The 24,773-nt window shown below is 42.0% G+C and overlaps 1 pseudogene; it reads right to left on the bottom strand.

Annotated features, from left to right (window-relative positions):
- Positions 1-1,444: 1,444 nt before the first annotated feature.
- On the bottom strand, positions 1,445-18,651 carry LOC128413475 (cytochrome P450 2J4-like; annotated as a pseudogene).
- Positions 18,652-24,773: the final 6,122 nt, after the last annotated feature.

The following is a 24,773-nucleotide window of genomic DNA, read 5'->3' on the forward strand; positions in this document are numbered from 1 at the left end:
CAGTATTTTATACATTTTTGACAAAATTTTACATTCGTTATTTATTATATCTGTTTGAAACTTTGAATCTTTTTCACCATAACCACTTTCTTTTAAATATTTTTTAAACATTTCATTAACCTGGAAATAATGCAGCCAGTCATATACATATTCTTTAACTTGTTCATATGGTTTTAACTTCCATTTTCCCCCTTCTTTGATTACCAATTCAACATATGTAATCCAATTACCTCTCATATTGATTTTCTTCACACTCATCACTTCCAACGGAGATAGCCAATGTGGAACTCTTGGTTCCAATAGATTTTTATACCTGTCCCATATTTCTATTAACGAATTCCTGAAGATGTGGTTCCCAAAACCTTTATGAATTTTCTTCTTATCACACCATAAGTATGCGTGCCATCCAAATCTGTTATCAAAACCTTCAAGATCTAATAATTCCTTATTTTCTAATTTTATCCATTACTTTAACCAACATAGGCATGCTGCTTCGTAGTATAATATCATGTCTGGCAGGGCAAAGCCTCCTCTTTCTTTCGCATCCGTTAATAGTTTGTATTTTATTCTTGGCTTCTTACCCTGCCAAATATACCTTGAAATCACTCTTTGCCACTCTTTAAAAATCTCTACCACCTTTACAACGGGGATAGTTTGAAATAAAAATAACATCTTTGGAAGCACGCTCAGTAACTATGGAGACAATGGAGTTATAAAAAACATGGATTACAGATAAAGATGCAGTAGAAAAGGTTTAATAACAGAACCCAGGGAGGGGAAGGTGGAAAGTCCAGAGATTTGGAGGAATCTTAATTGTGGATGTGTGTTGCGGTATTACTATAATCTTATATTGGTAAAACAAAATAAAAATTATTTTAAAAAGAAAAAGAAAAAAGGATAGTGAAAGTCAGGGGAACGTCTGTTTTAAGCTTCTCCCTCTTTCATTTCTTAGCTGTGATAAAGGATGTGAAGCCTTCAAATATTCCATAGTGCCTCCACACAATGTATTTCACTCCTGATACCTTGTGTGGTCCTCAACATGAAGTTCTGGGTTCAATGCACTGATTTAGAAGAGATATTTTATTAACAAACATACATGTACAGTATCCATCAAAGGAACATAACCTTCTTCAACTGGACAAACTGACAGTCCTGCTCTTAGTAGTCTACTCGTCTTAAAGATACAATAACATAGCATGGAGTGTGTGTTGAAAGGGGGCTACAGAAGCAGGAGAGAGAAGGAGGTGTGTGAATGTGTGTGTAAGGGAGATTTGAGGGAAGTAGAGGGGAGGGGGAAAGGGTGTGAGAGTAAGAATGGGGATGCAAAGGAAGTTGTCAAAAAGGAGGGAGTAAGGAGGCATGGGGATAGGGATGAAGATGAGAACAGGGGAATGAAAGGGCCTGAAGAAAAGGAGGAAATGGGGTGAAGGGCGAAATGGAAGATAAGAGAGAAGTGGCTTCAGAAATGGAGCTGCAAAGGTGAAAAGAGACCTCAGTAGTTGCATGGGATGAGATGGGAAGAGAAGGGGAAATGCTAGGGGGTTCATGTGTCAGGAGTGGCCAAGGGGTCACCGAGTGCAGGAAGCAGGGGTGCAGCCCCTAATATTTTCCTATTTTCTTATGTGTTGCAACGGGGAACAGCACAGAGTTTATAAGGATGGGGATGTGCTGTAACCCCTATTGTAGCCTCTTGACTGAGTTCTTTGACTCCTTCTGGTAGCTGGAAGCTGAATGCCCTCAGCAGGCTGGTCAGGAAGATGAAGATTTCAATCTTTGCCAGCTGCATTCCCAAACATATGCGAGACCCTGAGGATGGGACAAGTGAAAGACAGCAAGTGAGCAAGAATTTGCTTTCCCATGTTCTTTGCTTTGTAGTTATAAACATTCTCCTTAATACTTTGGAAAACTAGACATAGATAGGATAGCAAAATCATCAAGGCTGCTGTCAATTTCCCAGTCTGGTCAGTGCTAACCTTTCCTTCTTCTTGTTATACTTATGTTTTGTTCTGTAATTTGAAGTTCCCTATCTCATATCAAGGAAGATACACTGAGGAAGGGGATGGACTGAAAATGGAGGGCTAGAAACTGAGGGAAGAGGGTCTAGGTCCCAAGTGGGAGCTGGGAGGGCTCACTTTTCTGTGTGTAGAATAACGGTGAATATTTAATTTTGATGGAGGTAATTTGCTTTTCTTCTTTTCTTTCTTTTCTTCCTTTCCTAATCTTTTTTCTATTTCCCTTTTTAGATTGGCAAGATGTTTATTGTGTCTCATATATAAAACTTTCAAGAAAACTTGACTTAAAAAAATGAAAGGAAAACTTTTGTCAACTGTCCAAATCAGCAATGCAGAAAGGGGTTAAGAGCATAAAGTAATTTTCCTGTCAGACTTACCTCACATTGGTAGGAACTAGATTTCTGAATGCTGTATGGAAAAGCACGTGAATCTGACCTTTGGAGAATTTGTAAGTTAGCAGTGATGATGTCTGCTGAATTTCTGCAGGAATAATATTCTTTTGATTTCAGAGTAGGAGAAGTAAGGAAGTGGCATGGTTTCATCAGTTCTGAGTGTGCTTTCAAACCACGCTAAATAGTACCCCATGGAAAGATAGCCTTAGCCCTGCTGCCTGAAAAGAAGTTGGATGGCTTGCAGTGTGATATGAGACAGGGAACAGTAGTACCCTGGTGCTGGCAGTGCTGCCTCTTTCAGGGACAGGGCAGGGGTGGCAAATGTAGGGAGATCCAGATGGAGGCCACATAAGTCTATGTGCATGTGTGGGTCCCAAGCCACCAACCCAGAGATCCTCTTAACTTGCCACTGCCCTGCCCCATTCTGCTGACCAGCGCTGTCCCTCCAGCCAGAAGGACGCTGCTTCTGCTCCGGCCTACTCCCTCATGTGATGCTGCTGATGTCATTTCCTGGAAGCAGACTAGTAAGCACATCGACAGATCACAGCATAGCTTGGACTTCTGTGTTTACCTGCACCAAATGGCAGATGTTCTTCTCTGTTCACGAATTGTCCATCCTTGTCCAAGAAATGATTTGGGTTGAACTCTGCAGGTGTCTCCCATCGTGTGGGATCAAGAAGAACAGAGCGTAGATCAGGAACAATAATAGTCCCCTGCAAATAAGAAACAAGTGACTTGGAATGCATTCAGATCAAAACATTTCTGGATTGTCCCACACTATTCCAAGACTAATCATTGCAGAGACATGTGTGATATATATATATATATATATATATATATATATATATATATATATATGGGGGGGGTTGTTTCTTCTCCTTAACATTCTTTCTGAATAGGCAGGAACACAAGCGGAATTTCCCCCACCTCTTTTTAAATGAAAGCTCACAAGCAGGCTGAGACCTCTGGATACTTCAGGCTCCTCCCCTGCCACAATTGCCCCATGGAATGGCACTTGCCAATGGTGAAACATGTCTGCAGATGGAGCTCCTGCTCTTGCCCTTCAGATTTTTGACTAGACAGGAAGTTCCTGTACGGCTGGCTGCATCTCTCAATATGAAACCTTCTGCTGCTCTTTGCTCTTGGGCTACAGGAGTGCAGTTGTAGCGCACTGTTATACCTTGGGAATGAGAAAACCACGCAGCTTCAAATCCTTTTTACATTGCCTAGGTAACCCAAAAAAAAAGACATATTTAAAGCGCTGTATTTCATGAATCACAGCATTGGTGTAGGGCAGTTTCTTCTTATCTTGATAGCAGATTGAGTGAGCAGAACCTATGACATCTTCCATTTCCTTGTGCATTTTATCTGAAGAGAATGATGGAAACAGAGTATTTATTGTGAATACTGCAGTTTATTCCACATGGACATTTAATTCCCTTGACCATATTCCATAAATCTCTGTGAATGAGTCCCAGTTTCTTGCATTTTTAGCTCACCTGGTCCTCCAAAGAGCTCAAGTCTGTGTACGTGGTTCTTCCCCACTCTAGATCTCAGGTGTGAAATTTTTGAAAGTGAAGCTTATCTCAGATGTTTCTGCTGGCTGGATTTGCTGAAGGGCTGGGATCAAAGGTTGTCTGTAGTGTGTGTGTGTGTGTGTGTATTCTCCATCCCTGGCTCTCAATATTTCCTACTTACCGTATTTTTCGCTCTATAGGACGCACTTTCCCCCCTCCAAAAATGAAGGGGAAATGTGTGTGCATCCTATGGGGCGAATGCAGGCTTTCGCTGAAGGAAGCTATCTGCAAGCCTTCGGAGCCCGGCAGGAGTTCCCACCGGGCTCCCAAGGCTTGCGGACAGCAGCCTGCAGCCCGAAACACAGGGAGCGCAGCTATCCGCAAGCCTTCGGATTGCACCCCTTGAGGCTTCAGGGACAGCCTTTCAAGCCTCCGCAGGGCAGCGGGGTGAAGGCACTCCGCTGCCCTGCGGAGGCTTGAAAGGCTGTCCCCGAAGCCAAAACAGCGAGAGGGGCACTGCGCAGCCCTCCGTCTCGCTGTTCTAGCTTCGGGAAGGCTGCGCAAAGCTTCCACAGGGCAGCTGGGTGCCTTCACCCCGCTGCCCTGCGGAGGCTTGAAAGGCTGTCCCTGAAGCCTCAAGCCTTTGGAGTGCAGCTGTGCTCCAAAGGCTTCAGGGATCTTTGAGGCTGGCGGTGGGGGAAAGCAGCGCTTTCCCCCACTGCCAGCCCCACAAGCTCGGGGGGCAGTGGCAAGGCTGTTCCCCGACCTGCTCCTGAAAGCACCTTGTTTTGGAGGGGGAGAACAAGAATTCCCCCCGCCGTTCTCCCCCTCCTTTGGTCCGGTGCGTCCCATGGTCCGGTGCGTCCTATAGAGCCAAAAATACGGTAGTTTCATTAATCCTCATTTCCTTACCTGATTTTTGGCTAATGTTACGCATGTAAAGGTAAAAGTAAAGGACCTCTGGACAGTTAAGTCCAGTCAAAGGAAGGAGATGAAGGAGCCAGTGTTTGTCCACAGATAGTTTTCTGGGTCATGTGTCCAGTAACACCTTAGAGACCAACTAAGTTTGTTCTTGGTATGAGCTTTTGTGTGTATCTGAAGAAGTGTGCATGCACACAACAGCTCATACCAAGAACTAACTTAGTTGGCCTATAAAGTGCTAATGGACAATATATATATATATATATATATATATATATATATATATATATATATGCTTTTTTTCAGCTGCATTGGCTCCCAGTGGAGTACAGGGTCAGATTTAAGGTGCTGGTTTTGACTTTTAAAGCCCTTCACTGCCTAGGACCCTTGTACCTACGGGACCACCTCTCCTGGTATGTCCCACAGAGGACCTTACGGTCCATATATAGCAACACCCTAGAGGTCCCGGGCCCTAAGGAAGTTAGATTAGCATCAACCATTGCCAGGGGCTTCTCAACACTTCTCAGTTAGATTGGCTTCAACCAGAGCCAGGGCCTTTTCAAACCTAGCTCCGGCCTGGTGGAAAGCTCTGTCTCATGAGACCAGGGCCCTGCAGGATCTGATTTCTTTCTGCAGGGCCTGTAAGACAGAGTTGGCCTTTGGCTCAGAATCAGTTTGATTCCCTCCCCCTCTTTCTTTTTCCTTTTTCCTCCTATGAAGAGATTGCTCCCTAATTGTTTTAATGTTGTATCTTAATTTTTCAAATTGAATTTTAATCAACTTGTTTTTATTATTGGTTGTTAGCCGCCCAGAGCCCGGGCACGGTATAAATAAAAAATTATTATCATTATAATGTGTGTGTGTGTGTATATATATATATATATTCATATATATTAAATCTGGTGCAACTGGACACCGTGATGAGTGCCAGAGTGCATGGAAACGGTGTTTACCTTCCCGCCACAGCAGTACCTATTTATCTACTTTACTTTATTTCCCCCCACCTACCCACACACTTATTACCATACCACCCACACATGCTTCATGAGGGGTGGGGTGTCCTCTTACACCGCCTGAGGTGAAATGAGAAGATGTTGTCACCACCGCTGTACTGTTGCTGCTGCCTGCTTACCTGGGTTGCACAGCAGTGCCCACAAAGTGGCAACAGCAACTGGGGGCTGGGTGAGATCTTGGAAGATTTTGGTGAAATCTTGCCAGAAGCTGCCCCCTTTGCTTCTCCACTAGCAGCTGGCTAGGCAGCACATCCCCAGAGATGCCTCCAGTTTGCATTCCACTGCCCAAGGCAGCTGCTACAGCCTGCCTCATGGGAGGGCTGGCCCTCTGTTTCATAGCTGGTTATGATAAGAAACCCACACACTCTCCTCTGTATATAGCAGTAGCTGTTGGTGCTAGATTACGGGGTCTTTGGGTTGGCATAATAACCCAATACTGGCATGAAGAGAGGGATCCAACGGAAACTCTGGCAGCAGATATTCAAAATGTGTGCTACATGTTTCACTGCCTAATGGTCACCACCACATAATAGTCGAGCTCCCTTTTTCAAGCCCAAAAATCAGTTCCAAGGAATTCATCACATAATTGTCACCGGGCATTCGAAGCGTGCATGAATTTGCCTTGCCCCAATTTGAATTACCTTTTACCTTTACCTGTTCATGCGTATTCCATGATTCCTGATCACACCAAAAACAGTTAGAAACAAGTAATAAGCAATATAAACATAATTATGTTTGTTAATAAAAACAGTTTCCTCATATAAGGGTCGTGCCTTGGTTTTTCACCAAATAAACGTCACACACACCCTTTTTTGAAAGGAATAATTGGCATAAAAATGTGACAATTATGGTGAAATATGGTATTCAACACTAAACATATTTCACTATTCGTTTGTTATCATGATAAGCATTGTTCAGAGAGTGAAAGATGAATTTACATTTGTCCTTTCTAGTATATGAAGATAGATGAGACAGGAATTTGAAGTCATACTCTAGTTTAAGAGCATTTTGTTTAGTATTTTCTGTTTTCTCAGTCCACATTTGAATGTCAGACGAACATCAATCCAAAGAAATTTATGTAGAGAGGGAATGCTCCATAGGCAAGACCCCTTAACACACTTAGGTTTCCACTTCTTTCCACTCACATTTTTAACAATGCTAATGGATGGATGTCAACCCACTTTAGCAACTAAATTGACTATGAGAAATATTTGGTGGGACCTCAATGCCATTTTCAACTGAGATTCAGGAAAAAAGATGCTGGTTTCCAGGCAAGAGATTAGTATTCACTTATAACAGGGAAATGTAATGATTCCTTGGATGAGCAGTATTCAGCTTCAAAGCTGATACTTACTTTCTCCATCTGAAGTAGATAGAAATCAATGAGATCCTGTGGATCATGCAGAGACTGATTCTCCTTATGCTTCTCTATCTCCTCCTTTGCAAATGAAAGCACCATCTCCATGCAGGACAAGGCCTTCTTGTGGGGCCCTGGGAGATGTTTCATGAGCCATGGGAGAATTTCACAAAGCTAAAGGAAAGATAGCAGAAATGCTGCCATTACCATGAGGAAGCTTGGTCACACCGTTTGTGCTTTGGATTAGCACTTTAAAAACATGATCTGCATTCTTCTTCAGGGCTAGCATATCAGTTTCTCAATAAGAAGAAGGAAGGTGTCTATCGCTTTTCTGGAATCTCACAATGATTGGGTTCTATGAATTATCCCTAGCTGAAAATGTGAAAGAAAACTATGGCTCACAATATTTTCCCAGCTCCCAGGCATCATTCCGAAACTGGGCACCCCTCCTGGAACAAGTTAGTGGCCTTTTATGGTAGGTGGGTGGGGGGGGAATTCAAGTAAGTTCACATTTAAAAGCAAATTTGCCTAATACACAAATGGAAAGACAGCCATCATTCAAAATGTACACTTTTCCATTTTTTAAATTTTTAGTTGTATTTATTAAATTTTCCAGTTTGCCAGTCAAGTAATTCTGATATTTCATCACAAAAAACTAAACCTTGAAGAAGGATGTTGTCAGAGGCTCAGGAGCAGAAGAGCAGGGGAGAGAGCAAATAGAGAGCGGAGGAGAGGAATCAGAGGGGAGCGTAGGGGAATATGACAGTGACCCGAGAGATTCCATGAGCTTCTCCAGCGAATCAGAAGATTCCCAGAAGGGGGCGCCTATGGGAAGGGCAAGGGGGGTCCCAGGGGGGACGCTCCATAAACAAGGGACCAGAGGGGACTCCCAAGGGAGCAGCGGAGGATCAGGACCAGTTCCCCCACCAGAGCACAGTGGGGGGGAAGAGTCACATGAGTCAGGACCAGCCTCTCCTCCAGCGGGGAGAGAAGATGAGTCAGGGGTAACCACGCCCCCATCGGGAAGTGGGGAAACGGAGGGAAGGCCAGGTCCAGCTAGCCTCCCCGAAAGAGGGAGCAGTGACACAAGTGTAACGGTCAGAAGGAAAGTGGGAGGCTGCGCGCGCGCGCCAAGTTCAAATGCGGAGGAGCGCGGGACAGCAGAAAACCCGGATTGGGAGCCAGGTCCAAAAGCCCGAAGGAGGGAGGGAGAAGAGTCAGGGGACTCAGCGTCAGAGGAGTCTAGGAGGGCTGAGACTCCGACTAGCAGGCGGACCCAGAGAAGGAAGGAACAGAGGAAGAGGTGGAGTAAGGCTAGAATCTTAAACTGGTGTCAGGGGGGAGGAGATTCAGATGGAGCTTCGACGGTCTAAGGGATAGACGTAGCGTTGCACACTGCGCGTCTGGAAGTGAAACTGAACTTCAATAAAGACTTTTATACTAGAGAAAGAAGCAGCGTTGGTCTTGTGTGAGCTGGGACCTTGGGCAGCGCTGACAGATGTTTTTTCTCGTTCCTTGTTTTCTCATTAAAGATCAATTACTTACATTTTCTGAATACATAAGGAGCTAGAAACTGCTTTGCAGAAATGTGTATATCGGGTAAAATTGCAAACAAATGTGTGCATTAGGATAAATTAACAGAAAAATGCTGATGAAGTTTCATGAGTCCTTTCTTTTAAAAGATCCGAAATGTATGTAGAAATGTGGGGAACCAAACTTAAGTTTGGCAAAAAGGGTTTAGTTGGGTCATACAGAAGGGAGATGCTTTCCTTAGCAGTAGGGACAGTACTTGAGTTGCAGGTCTCTCTTACGTTTAAAAAATTCCAGCCAAGGCTGGCTGCAGGGCCCTCACCATGGACGCCATCATCATTGTCATTGCGAAGTGGCTAGAGAGCAGATACATTTAGTTTTCAATGATGGCAACAAAACTATGTAATTCCCTTCTTGAGAAGATTATTTTGTTCACCTCTGTCCCCTATGGTGGGCTCTTGATGACCTGTTCTGAAGGCCATTGTTCCATTTTTATCCCATCTTTCCTCCAAAGAGTCTCCGGTAGTGGACAAATTCTCCCTACTCCTTTTTAAAAAAAATCTCAATGGTAATCATGAGAAATTGATCAGGCTGTGAGACAGTAAGTGGCCCTTATCTCAGATCAATTTCAAAATACTGATTTGTGGTATTTAGGGAGACCTCTTTGGCATTGTAGAAATGAAAATGACTACTCACACCTTGAACAAAGCTACATACAAATTGTAGGATAAATTCTATGGCTTCTATCAGCTTCTGGAACCGTTCATCTTCAAGAGCAAACCGGTGACCAAAAGCCACAGCACATATCACGTTGGAGACTGAATTAGTGATGGGCATGGAGGGGTCAAGTGGCTGTCCTGCAAAATAAAATTATACTAATGTTAGTTCAGCGGCTCCTGTTCATACTGAGAATGGGATTTTATGGTGGCCAAGAGAAACTGCTGGGATCTCCTTTAGGAACCAAGAAAAACATATCACATTTCTTTCTAAAATGGACAGAGGTAGGACACAAATAAATCTTCATACGCCAGCTCAGCACCATCACCTAGCATCACATACCCTTTGAACGTGCAAAAACCTCCACGAGCTGATGAGCCTCCTCTGCTATTTGGTGCTCCATGCCTTTCTTCCCCAACCCCAACTTCCGCATAGTAACTACACCAAACTGTCTTTGTTGCCTCCAGGTGTGACCATTTGATAATACAATACCTATGGAAAATCAATGACAAATTATTACTTACAGAAATCAATGTAAAAAGTTGCCATCTCAGAACAATGTTTACTGAAGTTCATACCCTTGCATGTAAGAGCTGCTTAGTCTCGGGAAGAATGGCAGATGAAGGTGATGGACCTTATGGAACTGGTGGAAATGACTGGCAGAATCCGAGACCAGGGAGAAGAGTCGGTGGAAGAAGATTGGAAGAAATTTAAAGATTACTTACAGAAATATTGTAAAATTAAGGAATGTTAGAAGGAGGCTGGAATGTGGCTTTAGCAGAAATATTATAAAGGATTACTGGTAAGTAAAAATAGATTGTTAATGGAGGAAAGGAGGAAAGGTAAAGTTACATTACATTAAGATAAATTATAGGATAAAAATTGGGAAAGATAGAAAGGATTTGCTGAAATAGCTAACTGAACTAGAATACAAAAAAGGGAGGTGCGAGGAGGTCAAGGAAACAAGTAAATGAAAGATAAGTTATGGGAAGGTTCGTTGTGTTTTTTAATTGTTTCTATTTTTCTGTTTTTTATAACTTTTTTCCTATTCTCTTCATTTTTTATTGTGATGTGTTGTTAAGTTTTTGTTTAACTTAGAATTATCTCTTTCTCTTTTTGTAACATTTAAAACTTTAATAAATATTATTTTTTTAAAAAAGAGAGAAATTATTACTTACAGAAATCAATGTAAAAACTTGCCATCTCAGAACAATGTTTACTGAAGTTCATATCCTTGCATGTAAGAGCTGCTTAGTCTCTCTAAAGCAAAGAATTACAAGATGATGCAGAAAGGATTCTGGGTACAAATTGGAGGGAATTTAAAGGGAAAATCTATCAACCTTCTGGTGATGCTATTGGGAAAACAATGGAAGTGGTATAAATGGAAGTTCTTTTCTTTTTCTCTTGCTAAATTTCCCTACAGATATACAACTGGGTGTAAAATAATGAATATACAAGTAAATAACTATGGATTATTTTAAAATAAAAGACTACAGAGGAGAGTTTCCTGTTAAAATAAAAATGAAGGATTTATTGTTTTTACACATGGAAGAATGGTTGGAATTTTTGGGGGGGAGATAAGGTCATCATACAGGATTGGAAGAGTGCTATTCGATCCACTTCCATCTGTCTCTTGAAGTCTGCAGTTTCAACTACGGGTGCTGCCACCAGCTGTAACTGTTCCAGTTTCAGAATATGCCTCAGCCCGGTGTCTGACTCCCCCTCCAAATACTCCAGCTTCCAGGACAGGACGTCCGCCCTCTGGTTCTGGTGCCCTGGCATGTATCAGATTCTGAAGTCGAAAAGAGCAAAAAAACTTTGCCAATCTAATTTGCCTCTGGTTCAGATGCCCCCCTCAGATCCAGCTGAGTAAAAAATTTCACCGACCGTAACCTCTCCAGCAGGTCACCAATATGTGGCAAGGGGTATTGACTAGGAATCATAGGGTTGTTGGTTTTTCTGTAGTCCGCCATGAGACGTCTTTCTGGGGTGTCTTTCTTGTTCACAAAGAACACTGGTGACTCACCAGGTGCTCATGACAGCCTAATAAACTCATGTTCCAAGTTCTTCTTCAGAAACTCCCGCAAGTTGGCTAATTCTGCTTCCAACATGGAATATGACTGGTTGGCACCAAGCACCAAGTCTATTTTGCAATCATAAGGTCTGTGGGGTGGGAAACCTATCTGCCTCCTTTTCACAGAACACAGCCCTATAGGCCTTATACTGTGGGGGTATGGAGCTCTCCTCCCCCATGAGTTCCCCCCCTACCTCTGCCCCCTTGGCTCCTACCTCTATTGGCGCTTCGAACCCTAGGCAGTGTGCTTGGCAGTAAGCTGAATCAAACGTTAAAGAACGCTGCCCCCATGCTATTACTGGATCATGCTTTGTGAGCTAACGTGGTGATGTGAAACATCATTGTCTCCTTGTGGCCTGACAACTCCAGCCCCATGGGCCATGTGGCATAGGCAACTTGCCTCCCCCCCAACGGCCTGCCATCAATTGGTAGCACTTCCAATGGGGCGTCTTGTCTCTGCGTGCCCAGCTTCTGCTGCTCCACAAAGTCTGAGTCTAAAAAGTCCAGGGAAGCCCCTGAGTCTATGAGTCCCTGGACCTGCACCCTGCAGCTGCCTGGGAGTTGTAGCGTCACTGGCACCGTGATCCCAGGAACCACCGTTTCAATCTGAGGGCTCTTTACTGACTTCCTTCCCAGCTGCCGGCCTCCTTCATGGACTGGGGCTTCCCGTTTCCTGCCAGTGCTTCCTTAGATTTTGGACCTCCCTCTACACAAGCCCCAGAGAGAAACCCCCAGTCTTCTTGCTTGGACACTGTCTTGCCAAAAGTCCAGATCTCCCACATGCAAAGCAACGTTTGTGACGTTGGCCCCCCGCCATTCAAGCTGTTCCAGGCTCCCCTCTCCCTGCTGAGCCCAGTTGCATCTGCTCTGGAAGGTCTCCCTGTCTGGGCATGCTGCCAACTCTCTGCTCAGGTATGTTAGGAATGTGGCTTTTTACAAACATGGGCTGTCCTTGCCGCCTCTTCTCCAACTTCCACTGCTACTGCCTCAGTCCAAGCTTCAGTGAAGCTTGGACCACATCATCCAAAGAGTCCATGGGCAGCATTCTCGCCAGTTCATCTAATATCAATTCATTCCACCCCACCCAGAACATGGCTGCCAAAAGCTGACTGTTTGCTTGCCACCCAAGCTTTTGAACTAACAAGTTGAATGCAGTCCATAACGTGGAGACAGAATCACTCCCCTGGCGGAGGTTTAACAGTTGTTGTGCAGAGGTAGTATTCTGCAGGGGATCATTAAAGATTCCTTCCATAATTTCCCAAAACTCCCCCAGGTTTGTGAGGGTGCTGTGCTTGGCTGCCATTAGAGGAATTGTCCATCCTTTAGCATTGTCTTCTAACATGCCAATTAAATATGCCACTCTCTCCTTATCAGACTTAAAATCCGCTGCTCTCTCGTCTAGAAAATAGAGAGCTTCGTTTTAAAGCCAAGATAGTCCACCAGGTAACCTGCATATTTAGAGGGATTTTACTGGCTCTGAGAGTCCTTTCTGCCTCTAAATGCAGTCTTTGTTCGCCCAGGGCCCGGTGAGGGTATCTAGCTGTGATTTCAGCTGCCAGCTGTACTGCTGCAGTTCATTTATGGCATCCCTGGGCTCTCCTGCCCCCACTCCCGCTGCTCCAGCCCCCATTGCGTCCACCCCCTCAGGTACTTGCCCTTGCATTCTGCTCTCTATCATCCCTCGGTGTGTGAGAGAAGAGAGATATGGCAAGCTGTCAGGTTGGTAGGCTCTCCCACACAAGATGCAGTCTCTGACAGTTTTATTGTTGCTGTTGTTTAGTCATTTAGTCGTGTCCGACTCTTCGTGACCCCATGAACCAGAGCACGCCAGGCACTCCTGTCTTCCACTGCCTCCCGCAGTTTGGACAAACTCATGCTGGTACCTTCGAGAACACTATCCAACCATCTCATCCTCTGTCGTCCCCTTTTCCTTGTGCCCTCCGTCTTTCCCAACACCAGGGTTTTTTCCAGGGACTCTTCTCTTCTCATGAGGTGGCCAAAGTATTGGAGCTTCAGCTTCACGATCTGTCCTTCCAGTGAGCTCTCAGGGCTGATTTCCTTAAGAATGGATATGTTTGATCTTCTTGCAGCCCATGGGACTCTCAAGAGTCTCCTCCAGCACCATAATTTAAAAGCATCAATTCTTCGGTGATCAGCCTTCTTTATGGTCCAGCTGTCACTTCCATACATCACTACTGGGAAAACCATAGCTTTTACTGTACGGACCTTTGTTGGCAAGGTGATGTCTCTGCTTTTTAAGATGCTGTCTGGGTTTGTCATTGCTTTTCTCCCAAGAAGCAGGAGTCTTTTAATTTCGTGGCTGCAGTCACCATCTGCAGTGATCATGGAGCCCAAGAAAGTAAAATCTCTCACTGCCTCCATTTCTTCCCCTTCTATTTGCCAGGAGTTGATGGGACCAGGGGCCATGATCTTTTTGATGTTGAGCTTCATATCATATTTTGCACTCTCCTCTTTCACCCTCATTAAAAGGTTATTTAATTCCTCCTCACTTTCTGCCATCAATATTGTGTCATCTGCATATCTGAGGTTGTTGATATTTCTTCCGGCGATCTTAATTTTGGCTTGGGATTCATCCAGCCCAGCCTTTCGCATGATGAATTCTGCATATAAGTTAAATAAGCAGGGAGACGATATACAGCCTTGTTGTACTCCGTTCCCAATTTTGAACCAATCAGTTGTTCCATATCCAGTTCTAACTGTAGCTCCTTGTCCCACATAGAGATTTCTCAGGAGACAGATGAGGTGATCAGGCACTCCCATTTCTTTAAGAACTTGCCATAGTTTGCTGTGGTCGACACAGTCAAAGGCTTTTGCATAGTCAATGAAGCAGAAGTAGATGTCTTTCTGGAACTCTTTAGCTTTCTCCATAATCCAGCGCAGGTTTGCAATTTGGTCTCTGGTTCCTCTGCCTCTTCTAAATCCAGCTTGCGCTTCTGGGAGTTCTTGGTCCACATACTGCTCGAGCCTTCCTTGTAGAATTTTAAGCATAACCTTGCTAGTGTGTGAAATGAGTGCAATTGTGCGGTAGTTGGAGCATTCTTTGGCACTGCCCTTCTTTGGGATTGGGATGTAGACTGATCTTCTCCAATCCTCTGGCAACTGCTGAGTTTTCCAAACTTGCTAGCATATTGAGTGTAGCACCTTAACAGCATCATCTTTAAAAATTTTGAATAGTTCATCTGGAATACCATCACTTCCACTGGCCTTGTTATTTGCAGTGCTTTCTAAGGCCCATTTGACTTCACTCTCCAGGATGTCTGGCTCAAGGTCAGCAACCACACTGCCTGGGGTGTACGAGCCATCCATATCTTTCTGGTATAATTCCTCTGTGTATTCTTGCCACCTCTTCTTGATGTCTTCTGCTTCTGTTAGGTCCTTACCACTTTTGTCCTTTATTATGGTAATCTTTTACGAAATGTTCCTTTCCTATCTCCAATTTTCTTGAACAGATCTCTGGTTCTTCCCATTCTGTTGTTTTCCTCTATTTCTTTGCATTGCTCGTTTAAGAAGGCCTTCTTGTCTCTCCTTGCTATTTTTTGGAAATCTGCATTCAATTTCCTGTATCTTTCACTATCTCCCTCGCATTTTGCTTGCCTTCTCTCCCCCGCTATTTGTAAGGCCTCGTTGGACAGCCACTTTGCTTTCTTGCATTTCCTTTTCATTGGGATAGTTTTTGTTGCTGCCTCCTGTATAATGTTGTGAACCTCCATCCATAGTTCTTCAGGCGCTCTGTCCACCAAATCTAAGTCCTTAAACCTGTTCCTCACTTCCACTGTGTATTCATAAGGGATTTGATTTAGATTGTATCTTACCAGCCCAGTGGTTTCCTACTTTCTTCAGTTTAAGCTTGACTTTTGCTATAAGAAGCTGATGATCTGAGCCACAGTCAGCTCCGGGTCTTGTTTTTGCTGACTGTATAGAGCTTCTCCATCTTTGGCTGCAGAGAATATAATCAATCTGATTTCAGTGCTGCCCATCTGGTGATGTCCATGTGTAGAGTCTTCTTTTGTGAACAGCTTGGTAGGTTTCTGGAGGAAACATCGGCTTTAGATCCATTTCAGTCCGGGTTCCATCCTGGTTTCGGTACCGAGACGGCTCTGGTTGCCCTAACGGATGATCTCCGTAGAAAACTGGATTGAGGTGGGTCGGGACCGCTGATTCTCTTAGATTTGTCAGCAGCCTTCAACAAGGTTGATCATGATCTTCTGGACCACCGCCTCGCAGACGTGGGGATACAGGGCATAGCTGTGCTCTTTTATCTCTGGTAAGGGACAGAGGGTGACGCCAGGGAGGGAGATGTTGTCACGCCACTCCTTGGTGTGGAGTGTCACAGGGCGCAATCCTCTCCCCGATGCTTTTTGACATCTTTATGCGCCCCCTTGCCCAGATTGTCCGGAGCTTTGGGCTGGGCTGTCACCAATATGCTGATGACACTCAGCGCTATCTGCTAATGGATGGCCACACTGACTCGGCCCCGGACACACTGACCAGATGCTTAGAAGCTGTGGCTGGATGGTTTCGTGGGAGCCGTTTGAAACTAAATCCTTCAAAGACAGAGGTCCTATGGCTGGGTCAGGATGGCATGGGAATGAGGGACCAACTGCCTTCTCTTGTGGGGGCCCAATTAGTGCCATTGCCTTCCGTTAAGAGTTTAGGTGTAATCCTTGACGCCTCCATTTCCATGGAGGTGCAGGTTACAGCAACAGCCAAGGTGACATTTTTCCACCTTCACCGCATCAAGCAGTTGGTCCCTTACCTTTCCCGCCCTGACCTGGCCACAGTGATGCATGCGACGGTCACCTCCAGGCTTGACTACTGTAATTTGCTCTACGTGGGGCTGGCCTTGAAGCTGTCCCAGAAACTCCAGCAGGTGCAGAATGCTGCAGCGAGGCTCCTCACGGGGTCCCTGCCGTGGGAGCATATTCACCCAGTGCTTTTCCAGCTGCACTGGCTCCCGATGGAGAACAGGGTTAGATTTAAAGTGCTGGTTTTGACCTTTAAAGCTCTTCATGGCCTAGGACCACCTCTCCCGATATGCCCCACGGAGAACCTTAAGGTCCATAAATAGCAACACCCTAGTGGTCCTGGGCCCTAAGGAAGTCAAATTAGCCTCAACCAGAGCCAGGGCCTTTTCAACACTGGCTCCGGCCTGGTGGAACGCTCTGTCTCATGAGACCAGGGCCCTGCAGGATCTGATTTCGTTCTGCAGGGCCTATAAGACAGAGTTGTTCCTCCTGGCTTTTGGCTTGGAATTAACTTGATCCCCTCCCCCTCTTTCTTTTCCCCTTTTTCCTTCTGTGATGGAACTCCTACTTGGGGACTTCCCTGGCTTTTTTCTGGCCCACATAGGACCAGTCCCCCCCAATCAGACTTGACATTTTCATCCCCAAAATATTTTTTGAGTTTCTGCTGAAACGAGGCTGCATTTTAATGTTATATTTTTATCTTGTTTTTTAAGTTGTATTTCAACCAATTATTTTATATCTGGTGTTGGCTGGGGAGGGTGGGGTATAAATAAAATTTATTAGTATTATTATTATGCGGCTCACACCCACCATTAGAATGGCAATTGTCATGAACTTAGAGAGAGCCTGGTGGTCCCCTCAAATATTTTAGGGGGGCACTGAAAGGACCTCAGCCCCTAATTGTTCACTCCTAGGTAACCCATTTCCTGTTGAGTGCAACAATAATAGAGAACCTTTGTTCTGGACAGCCCTTTAAATGTTTTCTCTTGGGAAAATACCAGGAGAAACTCTTATTCTTCACTACTTACCCTTTCCTTTTGCCATAGTCCTAAGGAAAGGAGTCTGTGGTCGCTCGTCTAATTCTTCAGAGTGGTCAGTTAGTGCATCTTTCACTGCTTGGAATCCAGACAGTACTACAAAGGGTAGATGTCCTATCCATAGGGTGAAAATATCTCCATGTTGCTTTGCCAACTACCATTAGGGTCAAAAGAGAGGAGAGGAAAGATGTGTTCAAAAACTGCAGTTGGATATTTCAACTTAATACAAGAGCTTCAGTCTCCCTCACCTCTGCAGCTTCTTCCGTATGTCCAGAGCTCAAGTTATGGCTGCTCCCTGCTGCTTCTACCTTCTCTCTGCATACCACTCTCATATGTTTGCTCTCTATGCCTGCATTCTCATTCCCTGTCAGTGAAGCAACATCGCTGACACCAGGCTTAAGAAATTGAATAGCACCTGCAGGTTAATTCCATGTTGAGAGGCTGCCATGAATGAATGCTGAGGACCTATGTGGTCAGTCAATTTTTTTTAATCTAATCATATTTTATTCTTTTTTCCATTTAGAAAGTTATATTTGTTATACAACAATTATATTCGAATTCAACAAAACAAGTGACTTCCCACTCACCCAACATCAATGTTTATAACTTGAATTACATATAACTGCATTTTAAAGTTCCATCTTATCTAATTTCATCCTCTCCAACATGTTTCTTAATATATTCTGCTGTTTTCTTACACTTCAAACCACGCTGTGGTCTTTGCATATGGGAAATAACTTTTTATATAGGCTGCAAATGTTTTCCAATCTTCTTTAAAAGATTCTAAATTGGTATCTTTTATCAATTTTTGCCATCTCTGCATATTCCAAGATTTTCATAAACCATTCTTTCTTTGAGGGTGCTTTTCAGTATTAATAATAATATTCTTTGTATTATCCCTATTATTTGTATATATTGCAGTTTCTTACACAGGAGGCTTATGGCATTTACCATTTACCATTTGATGCTATTGTTTAAGCTGAAATATCACAATTGTTGAGGGAAATAGATACAGCAATTGCTGAAATCAGACTGAATTATCACCAAGATGTAAGTACCTTAATGAGAGTATCTTCATGAATCTTAAATCCAAGGATCCACAAGCTTCCAATGAGAGGAAGCTTAAGAGGGCCTGGAGGATAATGCCTGTTTGACCAGAGCTGTTTCAGGTAGTGCAGAATCAGAAGAGCCACCAGCAGAGCAATCAAAAGTGTCCATATCTCCATCCTTCTCTTGCTGTCTCTTTCTCCTTAATTCTTTCTAGGTTGCCTGGTCAGGTTCAACTCTCTTTCTCTAAGGGCTTTTTGCTTTCCTCAGAGACATCAGCAGTACTCTCTGTTTTTATATGCTCAGTTATAACAAATAAGCAACAAGGGGTGTGATACCATATGCTAATAGCCTTGGAATGTGATTGCAAGTCATGTAATACAACTGAACACTATAATCATGCTTATATGGGTCATGCAAATGAGAGGGTGTTTGATGAATTGTAATTAGAATCCAAGCTATCTTAAGACTGATTTTGCGACACAAATGTTTGGGAAAGAATTTTGTACCAAATATTCATAAAATAAAAAATGAATATGAGAAAAGCCGCGCTGGATCACACCGAAATCCTCTCTTGTGCAAAAAGAGGGATTACCTCTTTTCTCCCTTGAAGAGTGCATAGAGCTGGAGGAGGAATTTGAAAGAGTGATAGTCTTTCCTGCTTCCTCTTTATGATCTATATGTACTGGATCCAACTTTTACCCAGACTCTTAGGCAAAGCCAAGTGTGCTTGTGTACATTCTCTCTCTCTCCCTCCCTCCCTCCCCCCTCTCTCAGGGGGCTCATCTGGGAGAGTGAGGACTGCTTGTAAGTGAAAGAGTAACACCCCTGAATAATTTAACTCCTTATAAAAATTCATGATTTACACCAAGATTCTGAATATTCTTTATTTGTCAAGGCTTCTGTTTCAAAATAGAAGAAAATGTTTGCTGATATTAAAATAGTTTAGGGAAAGAATAGGTAAGAAGTGTAGGTGCCAACTTCTATTGGACCCCCAAATAAAATATTTTGGGGGACCTTCCCCACCCATGTTCAGTATACACCTTTAGGCGCCAGGCAAAAACTTTCCTTTCCAACCAGGCCTTTGCCTGACTTGATCTATATCTTATACCCTTTTGAAAAATGCTGGATCTTTTTTGGGGGGAGGGGTTATTGGGTTGTTGGTTTTGTTTTAATTTAATGTATTTGATATTTTATGTGAACTGCCCTGAGACCTTTGGGTGTAGGGTGGTATAGAAATTTAATAATAATAATCATGATGATGATGTTGACAATAATTGTGGGTGCAGTGGAGGGGAAGGGTGGAGGAAGCAGTCTTGATGACCTAGAAAGTCAAGGAGTGGTCAAGTAGAATTAACAGAGACTCATTTCCACTGTCTGTCTCCTGACAGAGATTATCATACAGGGCGACCCAAGCAGTTGGTGTTCCAAAACTGGGCTTAAATTTGGATTAGAAATGGATCTAGAAAATCTGTTTCCTCCAAGAGCGCCAAGTGAACTAACATAATATGAGAACAGCATCAGATAAGACCATAAAAAAGAAATGAAACTCCACTGAATCGCCCTTCTCTGCTCCTCCCTCTTCATCCCTCTTCTGGTCCTTGGAGACGCCAGGATAGGGGAGCATATTGCAGCAGGAGAGGGAGACACCCTGGCTCCTTCACTAGCCTGACTCATCTCTGCCTCTCTCTTTTCCCCCCAAAAAATTTATTAGTTTTCACAATATTATAAACAAACAAACAAACAAACACACAAGACAAACAAACATAAATCATAGCCTTATTGAAAATTACCGTTATTAATTTTGTTAAGTGACTTCCTCGCTTCCCCTTGGTTGAATTTCATTGCATGTCCTTTTAACGGTTTTCCAAATCCCAATTTTTATGAAATTTAACTTAAACATTAACATCCTTAGATCTTCACCTTATAAACATATTAATTCATCACTCAAAATAAATAAAATCCTAAGTCCTTTAAGTATCTGCAAGCTATTTTCTTTCTTTTTTTTAATATACTTTTTATTAATTTTCAACCAAAATTATACATTTTTAACCAAATTTTCACAAATTATACTTTTGAGACTTCCTTCGATTTTTCTGGTAATCATCCATATTTACCCCTAAAGAAAACGCATTTCCTTTGTTGCATTGCCTTTTGACTTTCACCTCTTTTAATATATATTTTCCCAAACAATACATCTTAACCTTTACAGTGCTTCTTGGAACCCCACTAGCGTTGTTTGTAAATCACATACATTTTTCAGATAATCTACAAACTTCCCCCAATTTTCGATGAACTTTTGGTTTTTAGTATATCTTATTTTCCCAGTCAGTTTATCCAGTTCCGCATAGTCAGTTAGTTTCATTCTCCAATCTTGGATTGTCGGTGTTTCTTCCTGTTTCCATTTCTGGGCTAGTAGAATTCTTGCTGCCGCAACTGCATACTGGAACAGCTTACAGTCTTTTCTTCTTATTTCTTTCCCTGTGATTCCTAAAAGAAAAACTTCTGGTTTCTTAACAAAAGTATATTTTAACATTTTTTTTAATTCATTATATATCCCTTCCCAGAAGTTCTTAACTTTCTTACATTCCCACCACATATGATAAAATGTTCCCTCCTTTTCTTTACATTTCCAACACTTATTGTCTATTTTATACATTTTAGCCAGTTTTACCGGTGTAATGTACCATCTATAAAACATTTTCATCACATTTTCCTTCAGTCGCATGCATGCAGTAAATTTTAGATTTTCCTTCCATAGTTTTTCCCAATCTTCAAATTGAATATTATATCCAAAATCTCTAGCCCAGTGTATCATTACTGATTTAACTTCTTCGTCTTTCGTACACCATTCCAACAGTATCTTATACATTTTTGACAAAGTCTTGTAGTCACTGTTTATTATGTCTATTTGGAACCTGGAGTCTTTTTCTGCATACCCATTTTCCTTTACATCTTTTTTAAACATTTCATTTACCTGGAAATAGTGTAACCAATCATATACAAAATCTTTAACTTGTTCATATGGTTTTAATTTCCATTTTCCTCCTTCTTTCATTACCAATTCTCCGTATGTAGCCCATTTACCTCTCATATTAATTTTCTTTATACACATAACCTCCAACGGAGATAACCAGTGTGGAACCCTTGGTTCTAAAAGATTTTTGTACCTGTCCCATACTTCTATTAACAAGTTCCTGAAGATGTGGTTCCCAAATCCTTTATGAACCTTCTTCTTATCACACCATAGGTAAGCGTGCCACCCAAACCTATTATCAAAACCTTCAAGATCTAGTAATTCCTTATTTTCTAACTTAATCCATTCCTTTAACCAACAAATACATGCAGCTTCATAATATAATTTCAAATCTGGCAGGGCGAAGCCTCCTCTTTCTTTCGCATCTGTAAGTAGTTTATATTTTATTCTTGGCTTCTTGCCCTGCCAGATATACCTTGATATCACTTTTTGCCAATCTTTAAAAGTTCCACTCCCCTTAATTATGGGGATTGTCTGAAATAAGAATAGCATCTTTGGTAGCACGTTCATCTTAATTGTAGAAATTCTGCCCCAAAATGACAGTTTCATTCTACTCCACACCTCCAGGTCCTTCTTTATTCCTTTCCACATTTGGACATAGTTATTCTGGTACAGCTCAATATTTTTAGGTGTTAACCATATTCCCAAGTATTTTACTTTCTTCACTACTTCTATCTCCGTCTGTTGTTGCATTATTTCTATCTTACTTTGCTCCATATTTTTAGCCATTATTTTAGTTTTTTTCTTATTCAATCTGAACCCGGCCACCATCCCAAATTGTTCAATCTCCTCCAATACCTCCTTGACACTTTCTAATGGTTCTTCCATTGTTATAACCAGATCGTCGGCAAAGGCTTTCACTTTATATTCATTCTGACCTACTGTCACCCCTTTTATTCGTCTATTTTATCTTATTGCATTTAAAAAGACCTCCAGAACCGTTATGAATAGCAGTGGTGAGAGCGGACATACTTGTCTTGTTCCTTTAGATATTTTTATATCTTCCGAGACCACATTATTAACTATCAATTTAGCTCTCTGCTCTGTATATATTGCCTTGATACCATTGAAGAACTCTTCTCCTACCTCCATATATTCTAAATTTTTCAACATAAATTCCCATATTATATTATCAAAGGCCTTTTCAGCGTCCACAAACATTAATATCGCTTGTTTCTCATTCCTGGCATTCAGATATTCCAAAATGTTAATTATATTTCGTACATTATCTTTCAATTGTCTGCCTGGCAGGAACCCTGCTTGGTCTTTGTGGATACTTCTCATTAATATCTTTTTAATTCTCTTTGCTAAAATCCCCGCAAATATTTTATAATCTGTGTTCAATAAAGAGATAGGCCTATAATTTTTGACTTGTGTTAAGTCCGAATCTTGTTTGGGAATCAATGTTATAAATGCTTCTTTCCATGTTTCTGGAATCTCTCTTGCTTTTAAAATATTATTCATTACTTCTTTCAATGGAATCGTCAGGACCTCACTCATTTCTTTATAATACCCTGATGTGAATCCATCTGGTCCCGGGGCCTTTCCCCTCTTCAACTCTTTTATAACCTCTTTGATCTCTTCAATTTCTATTGGGGTGTTCAGCTTGTCTTTTTGTTCTGTCGGGATCTTCTGCACCTTTATCTGCAAGCTATTTTCAGTTAGTTTAACTTAACAAATTTAACTAAATAATCATTAAATTTATTCCATTCTTCCTGACACTCCTTCTTCTTCTAGTCGCAGACTCTTCCGGTTAGGTTGGCTAGCTCCAAAAAATCCATCATCTTCATCTGCCATTCTTCTATTGTTGGTAATTCTTGGGTTTTCCATTTTTTAGCTAACAAATTACGAGCAGCAGTTGTGGCATACAAAAATAATTTATCATCTTTCCTGGGCAATTCCAAACCTGTTATTCCAAGAAGACCTCTGGTTTCTTTATAAATGCATATTTCAACATTTTTTCCAATTCATTATAAATCTTTTCCCTGAAGTCTTCCACCTTGGGACAGGTCCACCACATATGATAAAAAATTCCTTCCTTTTCTTGACATTTCCAATTGTCACAATTATGATATATATTTGCTAATTTTACAGGAGTCAAATACCATCTATACATCATTTTCATTATATTTTCCTTTAACAAAGTACATGACCTTGACCCCTTTCTTCCACAATCTTTCCCAATCCTCAAACATTATACATCTCTTGCCCAATCTATCATCACAGATTTACCTTGTTCATCTTTTGTATGCCACTCCAACAATAGCTTGTACATTTTAGATAAATTTTTACCTTTAGTATCCAACAACTCTGTCTCCAACTTAGATTTTTCAAAAGCAAAACCATTTTTCTTATCCAATTTATACAATTCATTGATCTGGTGGTAATGTAACCAATTTACCTTATCTTTAACTTGATCAAATGGTTTTAATTCGTAACCTTCCTCTTCTTCTATTAATAAATCATAATATCTCAACCATTTGGTATCCATATTTAATTTTTTCTGGGCCTTTACCTCCATTGGTGAAAACCATCTGGGTGTCTTTCTTTCTAAGAAGAGTTTGGATTTGATATCCCGCTTTATCACTACCCGAAGGAGTCTCAAAGCGGCTAACATTCTCCTTTCCCTTCCTCCCCCACAACAAACACTCTGTGAGGTGAGTGGGGCTGAGAGACTTCAAAGAAGTGTGACTGGCCCAAGGTCACCCAGCAGCTGCATGTGGAGGAGCGGAGACGCGAACCCAGTTTCCCAGATTATGAGTCTATTGCTCTGAACCACTACACCACACTGGCTCTCTAAGAGATCTTTATATTTTATCCAAACATTATACAACGATTTCCTAATTACATGGTTTTTAAATGCGTTATGGGCCTTTACCTTGTCATACTATAAATATGCATGACAACCGAACACATTGTCAAATCTCTCCAAATCTAATAGATCTGTATCTTCTAATTGCATCCATTCTTTAATCCAACAAAGTGCAGCAGCTTCAAAATAGATTTTTAAATCTGGCAGGGAAAATCCACCTCTTTCTTTAGAATCCATTAGTAATTTATATTTAATTCTGGGTTTCCTCCCCTGCCAGATAAATCTCGAGAGTGCTTTCTGCCATTCTTTAAAGCATTTCGCATTATCTATAATTGGGAGGGCTTGAAACAAGAAAAGCATCTTTGGCAGCACATTCATCTTAATCACAGAAATCCGGCCCATTAATGACAATTTTAGGTTTGACCATACCTCTAAATCTCTTTTAATTTCATTCCATAATTTCTCATAATTATCTTTATATAAGTTCATTTTTTTCCAGACAGGTTCACCCCCAAATATTTAACTTTTTTCACAAAGTCTA

This window comes from Podarcis raffonei, chromosome 5 (genome assembly GCF_027172205.1).
Source record: "Podarcis raffonei isolate rPodRaf1 chromosome 5, rPodRaf1.pri, whole genome shotgun sequence".
NCBI lineage: Eukaryota > Metazoa > Chordata > Lepidosauria > Squamata > Lacertidae > Podarcis > Podarcis raffonei.